Here is a 20,775-nt window from a genome sequence, read left to right as displayed (position 1 = left end):
TATTTTGCTAAATCTTGTCTTTGCCATTGCAAGGTAAAAACAACACAACTTTCTTATATCCTTTATGCAACATAAATTTCAATGAGGTTGATGGCATGCTAAGCATGGCTGTAGCTCTGTACCTGCAATTACATATATGTACTTACTTACAAATTTGTATTGTAAGAGTTCCAATTAAAACAAATTAGAGATTAATTATAGTAAAGCCATTAATAACTTCCCTAATATGAAAAAAAGTCATCAAGAGCATTTACAAATATAATAAGTCTAGAGGATAATTCAGTGATATAACAATAAGGGAAGTGGCAGAATAAATAAAATCTAAATGCATCTTATAGGGAGTAACAATTAGCATAGCTGCTCCTGGCTGCTCCTTTTGGAATTTAGATCAAACATATCTTTGCAGCTCTCCATACCATTTTAAATCACAATCATATCATTGAAAAAATTATAACACTATAAGAAGAAACTATACAATGTATAAAAGGAATTGAAATGGAACAGAGCTGATATTGTACAAAATTACAACAGAAATTGCTATGATAAGCCTAAAGACTGAGCTAACCTACATTTTTTTATAAGTAAGATACACATACATTGGCTGGATCTTGAACCCAAGACCTCACCATCTACTTTGCTCTTACTAACATACAAGCAGGTTTAGAACACAAAGAGCCTCCACAAAGCTGATCAAGCTTGCTCTCCAAAATTCTTCACAGGTTTGATACCCAATAAATTAAATCAAAACCAACCAACCAAAATACAGAAAACTAAATCCTACGAAATGCAAAATTAAAAATATTTTTGTTAGTGTTCATATATTTTGATGAAGATTAAGTCTTTCAAACATGGAAGACTCATAGCTTGTCTACAGTTATATGGATAACAACAAATAGAACCCAAAATATATTTAAAACCTTATTCAGAAGTTTTGAATTAAAAAAAACACAAATTAGTAAACCAAAGTGCTAAACTGGACCCAAAAACCACAATTTCACTCCTACTAACAAATAAATAAAGAGAATAGGTTAGGGAGGAAATCCTAAATTAAATTAAAACCTCAAAACACCAAGAGACAAAGCATAGGTAGAATTTGATCTTCTATGGTGTTCCCCTGGGAAAAACAAAAAAGAACAAAGAGGAAACATATTAGCAATTGAAATCTATAATTGCAGCAAACCCTAATTAGGAACCCCAAAATCCCAAAACTAATAAAAACCCCAAATCAATCCTTCAGCCTCAAAGTCATCTTGATTTCATCCTAATTCAAGAATGTTCAGAGACTATGGAAACAAAAACCACAAATTAATTATAAGCAAATAGATTAGGACAACAGCAACAAAAAAGGAAGAAGATAAGGAAGATTGAGGATTCAAGGTGATCTTACCAAGGAGTTCTTGAGAAATTGAACCGGGAGATTTTGGGGCAACACTCACCTTTGGGTATCGAATTAGAGAGAATGTCTTTACACATATTGTGGCCTGGCTTGGGTGTGCAAACTGTAACGGTGAGAGTCAGTGGTGGTCAGTTCAATTAACACAATTACCTTCACTCTCTACTTCAGCCTCCCCAGGCCCCTCCACTTCAATTTCGCCTTCAGGCTCCAGCCCACCCTCTGCTTCATCCTGAAAACAAAACTGTCACACGCATGCGATGGGTCCTTGTGAAAAACACCAAAATTATTGAATTCCTCTTTGTTCAATAATTTTAGCGGTGTGTAAGAAGAGGTTTAGGGTTTTATCGGGGAACTTACACAAAGGATAGTATATAATAGAAAAATTAGCACGAATGATCGATGTTGGTGATGATGATTCAGTGGCTACGTGATTGACCTGTCAATGAAATATGCAAGAAGCAAAGAATTAATTTAGATAATAGCAGTGATTCAACAAAAAAATAGAAAAGAAAAGAAGGTAATTGGGCTAATTAGTACTCCGATGTTTAGGGTTTTAACGAGTTTGATTGAAAAACAAATCAGAGGTTGAAAGGGTAGAGAAGAGAGATGAGGGAGAGAAATAGAGAACAAAGAGGCGGTGTGTAAGAAGAGGTTTAGGGTTTGGGGAAGGAGAACAAAAATTTGGGTATCGGGTTTGGTTTTGTCATGGAAATAGAAATAGGTTTTTTTAGCTTTTTTTTTTTTTTTTTTAATAATGCTGATGATTTAAAAATAATGATGACGTGGACTGGGAAATAAAAATAGTTTTTTAATTTTTTTTTTAAATAGTGATGATGTGGAAAATTGTGGGAGCTTCAAAAGTTTCGGTTATTATATATATATATATATATAGATAAGCCTAATGTGTATACAGTGGAAATGAACTTACAGAGAGCCCAGGCAGCTAATAAGTCACTGTAAAGGTCACATTGAGTAAAAACCTCCTATATTTTTTGGCCTTCGTCCAATTTCAGGGGGGAAAAAAAAAGCATTTCTATTGAGTCCACATGGAAAAATCAGCCATGGAGAGTGCTCTTGTAGTCGAAGGAATTTTAACCATTTGTTTTTGAGTGATCATGCACGCTCATGTTGGTGTGTTTGTTTGTTTGTTTGTTTGTTTTTTTTTTTTTTTTTTTTTTTTTAATTAAATAAATAAATAATTAATATATATTTTTAATTTGATAGTTAGGAAGAGAGATTCAAATCATGAGCATCTTTGTTAGATATATCGAGAGGTGTCAGTTGAGCTATAAGGCTCTTGGCTATGCTCATTTATGTATATGTTTTTTAAGTGTAATATCTATTATTATAACGCTCTAGTTGACCCACATCATTATAGCATTTTGGTCAACTTCAGTCTATTTCAGCCTATTTTGGTTTATCTTTGTCCAACTAGGTTTATTTTTGTCTATTTGGTCCATTTTTGGTCTACTTAGTCCATTTTGGTCCATTTAGTCTATTACAGTCCACTTTAGTCTATTTGGTTTACTATGGTCCATTTCAGTCTACTTTGGTTCATTTGGTCCATTTTAGTCCACTTTTGTTCATTTAGTCTACTTTGCTCCATTTCTATCCAGTTTGGTTTATAGTTTATTTTGGTCTATTCGGTCTAGTTTGGTCCATTTCGGTTCATTTGGTTAATTTCAATCCACTTTGGTCATTGACAATTATGTCACATTCTTAGCACAATGCTGGTAAGTTCTTCATATAATTACATTTTTCTTATATTATTTAAGTATTTTAATTTTTTTTCTAATATAGATGATGAATTTAGTTATATTAATTTGATTTCTTTTTTAGGTCATTCAAGACGTATGGAGAATGAATTGTTTGTAAAGAGTATTAGAACAAATTTCAACAACACATTACATTGTTTACAAAATATCCCGTCTTATATAATAATTGAATGTAAAATACATTATGTTTCTTTAAGAAATAAAATACTAAATTTAAACCACTTTCAAATAACAAATATAGATAACTTATACAGACTAATTTGGTATTCCTAAATAAATATGTGTACAACAAAGTGTGCGAATAAGTTTTTCCCCTTTGATAACATTTTTGCCTCATTTAGAATGCTCCTCTAAGCATAGGATGCTTTTGGACTCATCTTTCTTTGCCTCCATCACCGTTCTATTTGAGAAAAAATTTTCTTTAAAAGTTCTACTAAACAGGGATTGTTGATTTTTAAGTAGCCTCACCATGTTTGTTAATGCTTCTGTTTTTTTTTTTTTTTTTTTTTTTTTTTTTTTTTTTTTTTGGAATTAGTTGATACTAATTCATATTTAGTAATTCGCATTTTGTGATATTTAGTGGTATGTAAAACGTATTTTTTTTTTTGTGATATTTTAAAATTTAAATTAGAAGCCCTCCGTCAAGGAAATAAAATATAAATTAAAATTTGACCATATTTTTTAATAAAAAAAAAAACATAACATTTGTATAAGTTAATAGGATCATGAGATTGTGTTTTGATTTTATGCCCTTATTATTCTTGTTATGTTTATGTTTTGTTTATTATTTATATTTATGTGTAGCATAAATGAAATGATATCCTTAATAGATATAATATAATTTAATACATAGAACAAGCTTAGTAATGTATTATTAAGAAAATCACATCTACAAAAAGGATGAAGATCTACTAAGTTTATTTTGAATTTTATATTCTCATATATTAATGTTTGTTTATTTATTTACAATTTTGATTGGATGAATGCATGATGAAGACATAAATTAACAAGTTAAATACAAAGTACATAAATTAGCAAAACTTTTAATGACAAGACCACCATATAGAGTAGTTTTATTGTTCTACAAAACAATATAACTCAAGCCTATATAACATAGAAAAATAAAACAGAAAATCAAATAAAAACACTCAAGAAGCTATCTTTGAAGGCTATTGAGAATTTTGGAGTACTTATATAATTTTTATTCCTAGAAATTATGGAGCAATAGTAATGTCAATGAAATTATGGATGACATCCTACATATATTCCTCTCTCAAACCAATTGGGCTTACCCCCTTAGCCTAGATTTTTTTAGATGTCTGACCCATATTTGAATCATTGAATTATTATATACATACCTTCTTCATTAACCAAATAACATATCATAATACAATCTTCACTATGTATTTACATGTGTCTGTTAACAATTTGAATAATATCAAGTGTAATTTTGTGATGAGTTTTTGATTATCATGAAAATTTCTTTTAAGAGGTTGAGAATGTTGAATAATATATTTTAAACTTAAAGAGCTAAAAATATTAGCATATTCTAGAGGTACAAAGTAATTTGTGGTACTTGGTATGTTAGTGTATTATATGCTCGAATTTCCTTTATGGTTAATAAATATTAGCGCATTCCAATGTTACAAGGTACACGTATGCAACAATATTTTGGATGCTTGAATCTCCAATTTGGTTGATAAAGAGAATATGTATATGTTAATTCCATGGTTCAGATATATATATATATATATATATATATACACACACACAATAGATATGGGTCGAGCATTTAGAAGAATCTAGCTTAGGGGATGAGGTCTAGTTGGTTTGAAATCTATATATCTATTTTAATTGGTAATAATTTATATTACTGATTCTCACAAACTTTACTTTTCTTGTTAGTGGTAATTAAAATATATATTTTAATATTTTAAATTTAAATTAGAGATCCTCCATTGAGTAAAAAAATAAAACCTTATTTTTTAATAAACAATACCAAAAAAAAAAAAAAAATGTAACATTTGTATAAGCAAATAGGATGATAAGAGAAAAAATGTTGAGTTTTTGCCCTTATTATTGTTGTTGTTATGTTTATGTTTTTATTATTATCTATGTTTAGTAGTCACAAATCTATGTGATGCGTTGAAATAGATAATTATTCTATAATTGTGGTATAATATATAATTTATTCTTTAAAGTTTGTGGAAGATAATAAAAAATAAAAAATTTCTAAAATTATTTTCCATCTATCCATTTGTACAAATATATCATTTTATTATTTTGGATATGTTTTATTGATATTATTCATTTTTGAAGTGGTCCATATTTTTCTAAATTATGTTATAGTGCATTATATTTTTCTTTTTTCTTTGCTGTACAAATAAACTCTTCAAGTTTCACATTCTCGAAAAAAAAAAAAAATCTTTACAAGTTTCAAATATATTTTTCAAAATTCTCAACCTCTTAAAAGAGATTATCATGATAATAAAACTCATCACAAAATTACAACTGATATTACTCAAATTGTTGACAGGCACATGTAAATACATAGCAAAGATTGTATTAGGATATAAATTCAAATTTTAACTTCCCAAATAACTAAGTATTAATCAAACAAAAATTATGAGTGAGAGAGAGAGAGAGAGAGAGAGAGAGAGAGAGAGAGAGAGAGATAACATTTTTGGTGTGGGGAAAATATGTATAGAATGCAAGAGAAAATAAAAAATTTATAGTAAGAGAACGAAGATAAGAAGAACCAAAATAAAATGAAGTCAAATGGATAGAGCAAGAGTGGCATTAAGGTTGAGAGCAGTAAATAGATGAAAATGTTAAAGTGAGGGAGAAAGGTTAGAGGAAATGTAACAGTAAAGTAAAAAATTAATAAAAGAGAAAGGGTAAAAAAATAAGGGAAAAGTTTAGCCATAAAATTGGTTATAGCTTTAAGTTATAATATTACTCAATATCTTTCTATTGGAAGTGAATTTAGATAAATCCATCATTAAACTACATCTTCTTTTTATATCCTCCATGCTTGAAAAATTTCTAGAAAATTAAAGACCAATAGTTATGTCATCAATAAATTGTTTAAATTGCAAGTTTTTATAGTTTAAAATTATTTATAAATCATATAGTAAATAATATTCGATTGATACAAAATTTTACATATGTATTAAGAGCATAAAAAACATGCAATTTAATGGTTAGATTTTCAAAATATGTAATAATGTTTATTTTATAAAGTAAAGTTGTAGCCTTAGGCTACTATTAATTTTGTAGCTAAATTTTGTCCAAAAATAAGAGAGAAATGGTTTGAAATATGTGGATGATGTGATTGCTGATGTGGCTCAATATAAGTGTAGAAACAATAAATATTGTGCTTTAAATTATATATATACTAGTTATAGGCCCGTGCGTTGCACGGTTTTGTGAAAAAACTTATAAAATAAATGTATAAATAATTATATATTTTAATAGATTCAATAAAGATAAAAGAAAAAATTATCAAGTGTAAATAATTATCTCACTAAAATAAGGGATAAGATTTCTTCCTAAAACTAAATTAAATTGATAATACCAAATTGAATTTTAAATTGATAATTATTTAAAAAAAGTAATATTATAAATTAAAATTAAAGTTGATAATTCAAGAATACACGTGTAGAACATCTTGATAATTTGATGTAACATAAAAATCAAATAAGAAAATTGTTAAAATTAATCTATTAATTCTAACCATATTTAATCATTAATTCTAAGACCCTAATCCTAAGCATATAAATTAGATCAGAGCTAAGAAAATTAGTTTAAACAAAAGGCAACCAATACACAAAACCTAATCAATTTAATAAAAAAAAAATACAAAAACAAAGAAGTAGCCTTTAGAAACTCGACAATGTTTTTGAATGTTTTGAATTCATTAATTAAAATCACATGAAGACAAAAAACCAATAATAGCACTAAAGAAAATAAACAAAATGAAAATAATAATAATAAAAGAAGAAAGAATGCATACCTGCATTGTCATGGGATTTAGGCATTCACATATTGAAATAAGCTTCACTCCAAAAAGGATATATAGGGTTATATATATTGGTAGAGTTTCATTTGAAATATAATTCATTTAAATCTTATTGAAATTAAATATATGTAATCAATGTGTTTGTTTTTATTCCATAAAAATTACAATTAAAAAAAGGTCATATGAATAGAATAAAAAGAAGAGAAAAAAAAGAGTTGATTCAACATAACGTAACATATAAAAAATTAAAAAAAAAAAAAAAAAGAGAGAAAGAGAACGTAGTTGATAGCTATAAGGAATTTTGATATATATATATATATATATTTATTTATATATTTAAATGTCATCAACATATAAATTATCAAATTAATAGAGATATATACTGTTTTTTGGAATAGATAGAGATTATCAAATTATTGGAGATATATACTATTTCTTGGGATAGATTTATATTAATCGCCTCTTGAAGAATTTGGATTGTGCTTATCCCTTAATAATCAAGTTTTATAGCTTGATATTTTGATAAAATAATATTAATTTAATAATATTAAAATTTTGAAAATTTAGTTGATAAATATTATCTAAATTAAAATTTTGTATGTTAAATATTATCCCCTAATTTAAGAAATATATCCTAACAAATAAAAAAAAATAATGTTAATTAGATGATAAATATTATCTAAATTAAATTTTTGTATGTTAAATATTATCCCTTAATTTAAGAAATATATTCTAAGAAATAAAAAATAATGTTAATCTAATTTTATTTAATGATAAGAATGAATTAGAGTTCTGATAGTATACTATTCCTTTTTAGTTCTTTAAAAATCTAAAAATTTAATAAAATTTCTACAATTTGGTGAAGTCACATGGCACCATCACGGCGTTTAAGCCCAACTTATAAAATATACATTTTATTTGATAAACAATAATTTCTCAAATAATTATTATAATAAAAAAAGGAAAAAAATTGTTATAATAATTATCAAATATAAAATGATAACACCTAATAAAATTATTATTTTGTAACCTACCAATTGTGCTCTAATGAGAATTTTGTATCTTTGGTTAATTCTCAAACCATAATCATATAAATTGTATAAATCATAAGCAAATTAGGTTAAACAAAAAAAAAAAAAAAAAAAAAAAAAAAAAAAAAAAAAAAAAAAAAAAACACAAAACACAAAACCTATTCGATTTAATGAAAAAAAAAAATTAGAGCAAACAAATACATACCTAAAAGGTTGTAGGTAGAAGAAGAGAAGTATAAATAAAAAGAACCATATAGTACATATTCATTATAAATTATTTAGTATATATACACTCCACATTGAAGAAATTGATATGAATAAAAAGTCTAATGTTAGTCACGTGATAATATAAATTAAAAAAAAAAAAAAAAGGATTAGATGAAGAGTCTATTGATTTTAGACTTTATTGATAACATTTTAGATAAACATAACTGTTATAGTTGTAAATCAAATACTACTTTATTTTATTATTTGATTTGTCATATTTATCCAAAAAATATGTATATATTTATTCTTAAAATTTAAAAATTTATTAAAATTTCTGTAATTTGGTGAAGCCACATGGCGCAACCACGACATCTAAACCCAACTTTTATTATATATAATATGATATCTACTTTTTTTTTAAAGAAATTCTTAATTTTTATTCAAGAATATTGGCTTTCTCTTTTCTCCTGCAAAAACTTGTACCCTCTTCATCAAGTAATCAAAACTTTGGGTTAATGGCCAAACCAAGAATCCTTTTGCCAAATAAGGCTTAGTGGCATTTGTTTTCAAAATATAAAAATGGTGGCATCAAATTTTTCAACCAACCAGCACCAAGAAACCAAATCAATCAAAAAAATGACCTTAGTTTCCCTTTGGATGAGATTTCAAAGGGAGCCAGCAACCATGGACCATGTGCGGACTAATTTGTCATTCCCAGTTTGCCAAGATGTTCCTCTTTTTGATAATCTCTCTACTTCTGAGAACGCTCCTCTAAGCATAGGATCCTTTTGACTTGTTTTGCCTACATTACTGTTCCATTTGGGAAATTTTTTTCATTTGAAACTCTATAAAACAAGAATTGCTGATTAGGAAGTAGGCGCCATGTTTGATTTGCTAAAAGAGCCTCACTGAACATTGACAAACTCTGAACCCCATACCACCAAGCATCTTAGATTTGCAAATATTTTCCCACTTCACTCAATGAGTTTTTCTCCTCTCACCAAGTTGCCCCACCAAAATTTTAGGATTAATCCTTTAAAATATTGACAAAGGCTAAATGGGACTTTAAAAGAACTCATTGTGAAAGTTGGAATTGCTTGTGAAGATGATAAAATATAGAGCCTGATGGGCCTACCTTAATGGGCCTGACGGATTGGAACTGTTGGGCCTGTGTAAAGATGATCCCATGCGCTGTGAAGGCCCATCGCTGACAGACATAGTAAGGGCCCATGATCCGAAATCTCTATCGCCTAGAAAAGCCCTCAGATTCGAAAATGGAAATCCTTGCTCACCACGCTCAGGAGAATTTGTATTAGAGTCCCACATGGAAAAGATTTGGAGATCAAGAAGAAAAGACAACTCTCTACCACTATAAAAGGCCTAACACCTTCGCAAATCAGGGTACGTTTTCATTGACCCTCTCTAGCGCTCTAGAGTGGTGAGAAGAATTCTAATTTGACCTTCGGAGAGTGTTTGGCCGGCACCACACCGGTGCTCTCTAAAGGTTTTCTTTCGATTGCTCTTGTTGTGCAGGTTCGCTTTGAGTCGCGAGTGCAGTGTGACCTATTAGTGAAAATTTTCGGCATCATCAGTTGGCGCCGTCTATGGGGAACGCGTAGCACTTTATCGTTTCCTAGACAAAAGAGTCACATGGTACTCACTCGCTCAATGGCAACCACTAATGACATTCAAGAAGAAGAAGCCCCTACGACTGCCCTTGAGAAACAGGTCAGGACGCTCACCACAGCCGTGGAGCGCCTCACCAAACAAAACCACGACCTAGAAGAGCAGCTGAACCAAAAGAATGCGACGGTCAATAGCCAAGGAACGGATCAAGAAGGGACCAGCGCGGAAAGGAGAAATCAGGACGGACCACAGGAGAGTAACGCCCCGAGCAGACCAGTGCGACGGGACACTAGCATCCCTTCCCTGACGGATACGGCTCGTCAACCCTTCATCGCGGAGATGCAGGCGATGAAGGAACAGATGGAAGTAATGATGAACGCTCTTAAGGGGCGAGTGTCAAGTGATCTTGACAACCTTGTCAACCGGACCGACTCGCCATTCACGACAACCGTCAACTCCTTCCCCCTGCCGAGTAAGTTCCGCATGCCAAATATGGATAGTTATGATGGAGTCAAGGACCCTCTAGATCACCTAGAGACCTTCAAGACCATGATGCACCTTCAGGGAGTGGCAGACGCGATTATGTGCAGGGCCTTTCCTACAACCCTAAAGGGCGCAGCAAGGATTTGGTTCAGCCGGCTAGCACCCAACTCCATCAGCACCTTCAAGGAGCTAAGTGCTCAATTTACTACGCACTTCATCGGAGGACATCGGTATAGGAAATCCACGGCTTGTTTAATGAATATCAAACAGCGAGAGGAGGAGACGTTACGGGCCTACATATCGCACTTCAATAAGGAAGCGCTCTCGATCGACGAAGCCGACGACAAGATACTGGTAGCAGCATTCACGAATGGGCTGAAGGGGGGTAAGTTTTTGTTCTCCCTATACAAAAACGACCCAAAGACCATGTTGGAGGTGCTTTACAGGGCCACCAAATACATGAACGCTGATGACGCGCTATTAGCCCGAGAAGATAGACCCAAGAAAAGAGACAGACAAGAGGATCCCTGACAGGACCAGGGGCGAAAGAGAGGAAGGATGGGAGACCGATGGGAGGAGAGACGTCCAAAACCCATGGGCGGAAGGTTCACAAATTTCACCCCGTTAACCGCTCCGATAGACCAAGTCCTAATGCAGATTAAGGACGAAGGGTCCCTGACGTTTCCAGGAAAGCTGAAGAGTGATCCCAACAAAAGGTCCAGAGACAAATATTGCCGCTTCCACCGTGACCATGGTCATGACACGGCTGATTGCTTCGACTTGAAGCAGCAAATCGAAGCCCTTATCCGACAAGGGAAGCTGAAGAAGTTCGTCAGCAAGGAGAGAACGGATCAACCCCCGCAAGAACAACACCCCCGCCGAGAAAACGAGCGACCAAGACCCCCATTAGGGGACATAAGGATGATAATCGGAGAAACGGCTGCGGCCGGATCGTCGAAAAAGGCTCGCAAAACATACCTTTTGTAAGGTTGAATTTATTCAACCATCTAATTGGCTTTATTCTGTGCCAAATTTTCTTGTAATTCAGCATTTAGTAATCCTGTATTTAGGTGGGTTTGTTGTAAGGGTAGTGAGTGAGATAGAGTGAAGTTTGCTCAAGAGTGTGCAAGAAAACAGAGACTCGCGGCTAGGACTCGCGGGTGGACTCGCGGCTGCAAGCCGCCAGAAGCAGCACACGTGCCAAGCATGCTGGAAGATGAACAGTCATGCTAGCTGGAGCACTACAGGACAAAACAGGACAACTGGCCATACGGTTAACTCGCGACTGGATCTCGCGACTTGGTCAAGCCGCGAGCCACCCCTGTTTTGTAAAACCTGACGTTTCACATTCCTCTCCCACTCCAGTATAAATACCCCTTTTACCCACGATTGAAAGAGAGCTTCCAGAGAGAATTTTGAGAGAGAAACCCTAAAGAAAAATCAGATTGTTTCACCCACAATTTATACCTTAGAGTCTCTTCAAATTCCCCTACTCTCTTCCTCTCCATTGTCAAATCCTTGAGAGGCATTATACCAAACCTGGTTCTCACCATCATCTTCACTGTGAGACAGTTGTTTGGATTTCTGGGAAACAGTTAGGAAGGAACCAATCTTCATTGGTTGATGCTATGGTCTAGTAGCGGAATCCGGGAAGCTAGAAAAGAAAAAGGTTCGGCGCAACCTCGTTGGAGCAAGAAGCTTGGAGGGCTTAGGTGCACTGGGTAGATTAGGCTTGGAGGGTCTATTGCTGTCCTTGTATCCCAACTATATTTTTTAGTGGATTGATTACCGCTTGGAGGGCGGCGGAGAGGTTTTTCGCCGAGGACTTCGGTTTCCTCTTCGATAACACATCGCGTGTTGTCTTTGTGTTTGCATCTTCCTTCCTCTCTATCTTTGCCTTTATATTATCTGCTGTGGTTTTATTTTGTTATGGCTTAGATAGTTTATAACCAATTTCATATTATAGCATGTGTTAAGTTTTCGCACACTAGTTGTTTGACATATTGCTTGAATTGGTTAAGTTGTATTTTGGGGGTCTAAACGTTCAAAGGTGTTTTGTACACGTTTTTGAACTTTCAATTGGTATCAGAGCGGGTACACTGCTATTGGTTTCATTACCATTGTGTGATCCTTGACTCCCTTTTGAGATGGATAGGTCTCAATCCCTAAATGCACCTCCATATTTTGATGGTAGTAATTATGCTTTTTGGAAGGTTCGTATGAGAGCTTTTCTGTGTTCTATTGATGAATCCGTTTGGGATGCTGTTGAGATTGGTTGGACCAAACCTGAGGCAGCCAAATCCACATGGGATAAGGCAGCACTTGCTGCATCTAATGCTAACAGTAAAGCACTCAATGCTATTTTCTGTGGTGTGTCTCCAGATGAATTTCACAGGATTTCTCACATTACTATCGCCAAAGAAGCATGGGAGATTCTGGAAACCACTTATGAAGGCACGAAGAAAGTGAAAGACACCAAGTTACAAATGCTGACCACTCGGTTTGAGGAGCTTAAAATGAGTGAGGATGAGTCTTTTGACTTTTTCTATGGGAAGCTAAATGAGGTGGTTGTCAGTAAGTTCAACTTGGGGGAGAAAACGGAGGATTCAAAGATTGTAAGGAAGATCCTTCGATCATTGCCGGAAAGTTTTCGTGCTAAAGTAACAGCAATTGAAGAGAGCAAGGACCTTGATGACATCAAAGTACAGGAGCTGGTTGGTTCTCTGCAGACTTATGAGATGTCGTTGCCCAATCAATGGAAGAGTAAATCTCTTGCTCTAAAGACCATTAATGAGAAGGTGGAAGATCAAGACTCATCGGGAGAAGATGTGGTTGACAAAGATGTAGCCTACCTTGTCAAAAATTTCAGAAAGTTTTTGAAATTCAAAAATAATGGCAAATTTGATGATAAAAGAAAATTCCAAAGTTCTGGAAGGGAGAAGAGGGATTTCAAAAAGAAAGATGGAAAAGAATCCCAACCCACACAAGGTGTCACTTGTTTCGAATGTAACGGGCATGGACACTTTAAGAAGGAATGTCCGAATTATTTGAAATCGAAAGGCAAAGTGTATGCCACGACCTTGAGTGACTCAGATTCGTCGGACTCAGAATCTGAAGAGAGCTGTGATGGAGAGGGGAACTATTCAGCTTTTATGACTATTGCTCATGTTGAGTCTTCGGATGAGTTGAATCTGCTTGTACGAGACCTTGGAGAACATAGTGATGATGAATCACTAGGAATTGTTGAAGAATCAGAAGCTGAAGAAGATGAAAGCACAGCAAATCTTCAAGAGAATTATAACTCACTCTTGGAGAAGTCGGGTGAGTACACAAGGGTGGCCAAGGCTGCTGTGAGAAAAATGAAGAAGGCTGAGGAGGACTACAAAAGTCTCCTAATTCGATATAGGGAGGCCAAATGTGAGATAGAAACACTGAATGGTGAGTTGTCCGAAGCTTACACAAAAGTGAGATTTCTTGAGAATGAGGTTGTGCAAGCGAATGCTAAAATAGAGAGGGTCACCACCAAGAAGCTAAATGATGTTATATCATCTCAAAAGAGCTTTTCAGACAAATCCGGATTGGGATATACCGGAGGAAGTAGTTCATCTGGAAATGTCACTAAAGAAGTGAAGTTTGTAAAGGCCAAAGATCCAGTTGTAGCTGACCTTACTGGTGAGAAGCTCGAGGTGGAGGAGAAGAAGAATATGGTGAACCAACGGATGCTGAATCCCTGTAATCAGTCTGTAGGCAGGTCTGAATCTCGTGCCAAGTCACGTCCACGACCACAAAGAGGTCCTAGAGGAACTTATGTGCGCCATTATTGCGGACTTCAAGGGCATACTCGACCAAATTGCCAAAAGCTGAGGGCAAAGAACAGTGCAACTCCTCAAAGGTCAGGAGGACCTAGAAATGATAGGAGAATTTGGGCAGGTGATCAATCTAGAGATCAAAATGGAGTTCCCGGAATGATGAACGTGATGAAGATGATTGGTGCATTCACCAACTGCTTGAAAAGCTTCTCACGAAGGTTTGAAAGCCCTAACTCCCGTACCCAATCCTATAAGGAAATCACCCCAAACGCAAGTGACGTGTGGGTGAAAAAGGGTACTCATGCATAAGCATTGCAACATGTCCATGCATTAATACTTCCTATGCTTTGCGACTATGTTTGTTTGGTTTGTTTGCTGTTTTTGATGTTGGCTGTTTGCTTGTCTTCTTGTGAATATTTTTAATTTTGTCTTATCAATCTTTTTGTTTCTTGTGTCAAAAATCCAAAAATTAAATAAAAATTAGAAAATCAAAAAGCTTGATTAACTTTGTTGAGTCTTGTCTCAAAACTTGTTTTGCCTTGTACCTTTGTGCTAATGGCTTTGTGCATTTTCGAGCATTGCTTGTTTACATGCACTCATATCACTGTGGGAAAAATCTTGAAATCTATGTGATTGTTGTAAATAGATCTTCAAACTTGTCATGAATGATTAGTGAATGGTTATGTTGATCTTGAGACATGCATAGACTTGTGTCTATATATTTTCCCACTTTTTATTTTTGTTTTGCTAAAAAGAGCTCACCAAATGTAAATCTCCAAATGAAAAGAGATATTGAGCTGCAAAAACCTGTCGCACATTCTAGTATTTGACTAGGAAAAAGGGTAAGCGACCTTATATTAAAGTGAATGTTTATTCAAAAAGTCAAAGGCTTGTTCATTAAAGTGAAATGTCATATATCACTCTCACAATGAGAGATGATTGCCTCAAAAGAACAAAAAGATCAAATGTTATGAATTAAAGTGGAGTAAAATGTATAGCTCCAAGTCATGTTATCAAGTTTTGTGGGAGGTCATATATACATATTTCTATAATTGAGATAGGTCACATGATCTAGTGCTAATTGTGTATGCCTTGGTTGAATCGATCATTGAAGCTTCACATTAGACGAAGGACTATCTCATTGTTGATATCCACACACAACACACAAGTTTATGTTCAATAAATGCCATATTCATTTGTGTGATTGTACTTGATGAAATGTGTTTTCACATGCTCAATCTTTGTTAATTCAAGCACAAAAAGTTTTTTTGAGTGTTTTAGGTGTTTTTGGAAAGTATTTTGTTTAAAAAAAAAATCTGAAAATTTCAAAAATCCAGTTTTGCCCTGTTTTGGCGGCTTAGTCGCGGGTATGTCAAGTCGCGAGCCTCAGTCGCATCTTCGCTGGTCATTTTTGGCGTCTTGTTCGCGAGTGTAAGATCCAGTCGCGAGGTTCACTCAGAGATTTTCGCGGCTAAGCTCGCGACTCACTCGCGGGTAGACCTTCCAGTCGCGAAAAACACTTAGAAAATTTTTTCAAAATTTTGTTCTTGAGTACTTTGGCGGCTTGAGCTGGCGACTGTGTGGCGACTTAATCAAGTCACGAAAAACACGTGTTTTGCAGAAACAGGAGCAGTTTTTAAACCTTTTTCAGTTTTCCCTCGAACTTTTGTGACTGTTCATCTTCTCTCTAAACTATCTCCCTCCCAAACACTCCGTGCTCCCATTTCCAATCTCCATTGTTGCATTCTTGTAGCTCAAAATCGTCAAGTTACAGGTATGGGTTTTCAGTTTTGCACCCTTTTATACTTGATTTTGTGCTTTTCCCTTTGATTTTTCGCATATGTTTGTGATTTAGAAATGGGTTTGTGTTTCGGATTTTGCTCCCTGTTCATGCTTAGCTTGCGTATGCTGCTCCTAGTATTTGATGTGATCTTAGTTGTTTCCTTATTGCTCTTCATCTTGTGCTTAGCTAAGTGTTTCTTTTATTTTAATCTGAACTTTGAGCTGTTGAGTTGTTTCTATTTGTTCCTTTTGAGGCTGTGAGTTTTACTGTGCTAAATATGCATGTTTTATTGTGTTAATCTGTTGGGAGCTTCTGTTAGCCTCAAAATACTGATTGTGTGTCATATCATTTTTCCATTATCTGTCTCAATGTCATATATCTGCCTTTAGGATAGTTTCTCCATGTTGTTCATGTGTTTCCTATCCTAGGCTTGGTTTATCCATGTGATTGATCTAAGTAGTTTATTGTTTAAGTGTTCAAAGTTCATTTGTATGGTTGATATCTCTTTGTTAATTACATGGTACTGACTGGTTATGCACATATATTGTTCTATGTTGTTGTGGCCTTTTCTGATTGTTCACAGATGGCTCCCTCACCTCAGAAGAAGAAATCTACTGCAAAGAAGGCTGACAAAAGATTAAAGATGGATTCTAAACTGTTTAGGTCAGTTCATCACTTTGAGAGATACAAGGATAACTTCTTGAATGCAGGAATCATTCAAGAAAGATTTGTAGATTTGGAGGACTTAAGACAAACCTTTATTACCAGCTGTTTTGAAGGAAGAGGATGGGAAAAGCTTCTGAGTGGTTTCCCTGTTGTGTGTGAACCCCTGATTAGGGAATTTTACTCAAATGCTGTGATAAAGGAGAATGAATTAAGTTGCTGGGTGAGAGGTAAAGAATTCGTTTTGGATGCTCATGTCATAGATGATGCATTAGGGCTTGAAGGATTAGATGATGAAGAATTTATCAATTACAAGGATAGGAGTGTTTCTATTGAAACAGTTCAACAAAGGATAGGTGGGCAGAGAGAAGGGAAATGTTTGAATACCACTGCCTTTCCAGTGGATATGAGGTGTCTTACAATAATCATGATGTTTAACCTCTATCCCATTAAGAAATTGACTACAATCAATTGTGCTAGAGCAGTTTTTCTGATGGATCTCAAAGAAAAGAATTTCATAGACATAAGTTCCCACATATATGACACCATTGTGGATGAGACTAGAACAACCTCTAGGCCTAAATTGATCTTTCCCAATTTGCTAATGAGGATTTTTAGAAGGAAGGGTGTTCCAATCCCTCAAGACATCAGTCCCATGTCCACACCCTCTGCAATTAACAAGCTTACCTGCAAAAGGATAAGTTTTAGGCTTCCAGGAGAAGAAGATGAAGGTGATGAAGGAGAGGGTGTCCCAATGGAGACTGAAGCAGAGGTTGCAGGGCATGCATCAACCTCAACACCCAGGAGGAGTGGCAAAAGACCCAGAGCTTCAACTTCTGCAGATACACCTCCAGATGCTTTCCAAATCATTATGGAAAGACTTGATGGGATCAGGGCAGTCCAAACTGAGCACTCTGACAGGATGAGAGCCATGCAAGACCAGATTGATGTCTTGTCTGCAAAACTTGACAGCTTCACAACTCAGCATGACCAGTGACCCTTTGGCCATTCCGGTCAAAAAGGGGGAGAATTATGTCATTGATGATGAAAAGCAGAAAAGAAAATCTTAAGGGGGAGTAATGTGTTAAGGGGGAGTTGTCAAAGTTTTCAAATTCAGAAACATTGTTTATATATGCTTATGTTTTTGGGTATTTTGTGTATAGTTGTTTCTAATTCTTAATCTATACTCTTGGTTTAATCTTTAATATATTTTGATGATGTTATTCAGGATGTTTTTGTACTTGTACCCATGTGCTTTTGTAAGCTTTTAGGGTTTATGTTTTATGCATAGTTTGTAGGCTTTATGGTATGTACCTTGCTTAATGCAGCCTTTATGCTATGTTGAAATCAGTACTTTAATCTAAATGTTCTACATTTTGGTTTATGTACTGTCACTCTTGTGCCCTTGTAGGATTGTTCCTAGATGCATATGCCTTGTGTGTTATGCATTGGTTGAGTGTTGAGCATACAAGTGTCTTGCCTTGTGCTTGTTAACTTGTATGTCCTTGTGTTCATTCCAAGTGTGAATGAGCACTGTGATCACTACCTTGTGGTGTTCACTTGGTTGATCAAGCCATGGTTTGTTTATTAACTCCATCTTAGCTTGATCAAATTATTGCCTGTTTCATATGCATTTATAATTTTCTGCTTACAATGATCATGGTGTATTGTTGTGTTTCAGGAGTATTATGTTCATATGATTCAAGTGCTTCACAGCTTCTAGAGTTAGGTGTGAGTGAGTTTTGTTCAACTGTTCCCAACTCACATGTTAAGTCTAGAGTCTGTTTTAGGGTTTTGTCACGGAATAGCCAAAGGGGGAGATTGTAAGGTTGAATTTATTCAACCATCTAATTGGCTTTATTCCGTGCCAAATTTGCTTGTAATTCAGCATTTAGTAACCCTGTATTTAGGTGGGTTTGTTGTAAGGGTAGTGAGTGAGATAGAGTGAAGTTTGCTCAAGAGTGTGCAAGAAAACAGAGACTCGCGACTGGGACTCGCGGGTGGACTCGCGGCTGCAAGCCGCCAGAAGCAGCACACGTGCCAAGCATGCTGGAAGATGAACAGTCATGCTAGCTGGAGCACTACAGAACAAAACAGGACAACTGGCCATACGGTTAACTCGCGACTGGATCTCGCGACTTGGTCAAGCCGCGAGCCACCCCTGTTTTGTAAAACCTGACGTTTCACATTCCTCTCTCACTCCAGTATAAATACCCCTTTTACCCACGATTGAAAGAGAGCTTCCAGAGAGAATTTTGAGAGAGAAACCCTAAAGAAAAACCAGATTGTTTCACCCACAATCTATACCTTAGAGTCTCTTCAAATTCCCCTACTCTCTTCCTCTCCATTGTCAAATCCTTGAGAGGCATTATACCAAACCTGGTTCTCACCATCATCTTCACTGTGAGACAATTGTTTGGATTTCTGGGAAGCAGTTAGGAAGGAACCAATCTTCATTGGTTGATGCTATGGTCTAGTAGCGGAATCCGGGAAGCTAGAAAAGAAAAAGGTTCGGCGCAACCTCGTTGGAGCAAGAAGCTTGGAGGGCTTAGGTGCACTGGGTAGATTAGGCTTGGAGGGTCTATTGCTGTCCTTGTATCCCAACTGTATTTTCTAGTGGATTGATTACCGCTTGGAGGGCGGCGGAGAGGTTTTTCGCCGAGGACTTCGGTTTCCTCTTCGATAACACATCGCGTGTTGTCTTTGTGTTTGCATCTTCCTTCCTCTCTATCTTTGCCTTTATATTATCTGCTGTGGTTTTATTTTGTTATGGCTTAGATAGTTTATAACCAATTTCATATTATAGCATGTGTTAAGTTTCCGCACACTAGTTGTTTGACATATTGTTTGAATTGGTTAAGTTGTATTTTGGGGGTCTAAACGTTCAAAGGTGTTTTGTACACGTTTTTGAACTTTCACCTTCAGATGGTACAAAATGTCCAGTTGGCGGGTACAGTGCCAAAGATAGCAAGAAGGGAAGGACCCATTATCGGGTTCTCAGAAGAAGATGCATGGCGCCTACACCATCCACACGTCGATGCCCTCGTCGTCAGCATGCGGGCAGGCGACTACAACATGCACCGAGTGTTGGTCGACAACGGCAGCTCGGCCGATATCTTGTACTATCCGGCGTTCCAGCAAATGAGGATTGACAGGGAACAGCTAATACCGACAAATCACCAGGGACGTGACATTCTTGGTGGTCGATTGCTCGTCCGCCTACAATGCTATTCTTGGACGACCTACGCTCAACTCGTGGAAGGCGGTAACATCAACTTACCACCTAATGATCAAGTTCCCAACGGAGTATGGGGTAGGAGAGCTACGCGGAAGTCAAGTTGCCGCACGAGAATGCTATGTAGCTATGATGGAAATGGAAGACCAAATCTAGACCTTGAACATAGAAGAGCACCGAACGATGGCAGAACCCACAGAGAAGCTAGAGGAGATAACTCTTGACAGTTCCAATCCGGACAGAACAACCAAGATCGGAATGCTTGCCAAACCCGCAATCCGTCAAGAGCTCATAGCTTTCTTGAGGAGCAATAAGGATGTGTTCGCCTGGAGCCATGACGATATGCCAAGAATCGATCCCTTGGTCATGGTACATAAATTGAATGTATTGCCCTCATTTCCACCCGTCCGACAAAAGAAGAGAGTGTTCGCACTGGAACGAGACCAAGCAATAGCGGAAGAGGTCCGCAAACTCCAAGAGGCAAGCTTCATCAGGGAAGTCTACTATCCCGATTGACTGGTGAATGTGGTAATGGTGAAGAAAGCGAGCGGCAAGTGGCGGATGTGCGTGGATTTCACCGATCTTAACAAAGCGTGCCCCAAAGATAGCTGTCCCCTTCCAAGGGTCGACGTCCTAGTAGACTCGACGACTCAACACCAATTACTAAGCTTCATGGACGCTTTCTCGGGTTATAACCAGATCCGCATGCACGAGGCCGATCAGGAAAAGACTTCGTTCGTAACCAG

Source organism: Quercus robur, chromosome 3, assembly GCF_932294415.1.
Source record: "Quercus robur chromosome 3, dhQueRobu3.1, whole genome shotgun sequence".
In the NCBI taxonomy this organism is placed as follows: domain Eukaryota; kingdom Viridiplantae; phylum Streptophyta; class Magnoliopsida; order Fagales; family Fagaceae; genus Quercus; species Quercus robur.
Note: the sequence above shows the minus strand (reverse complement) of the source record.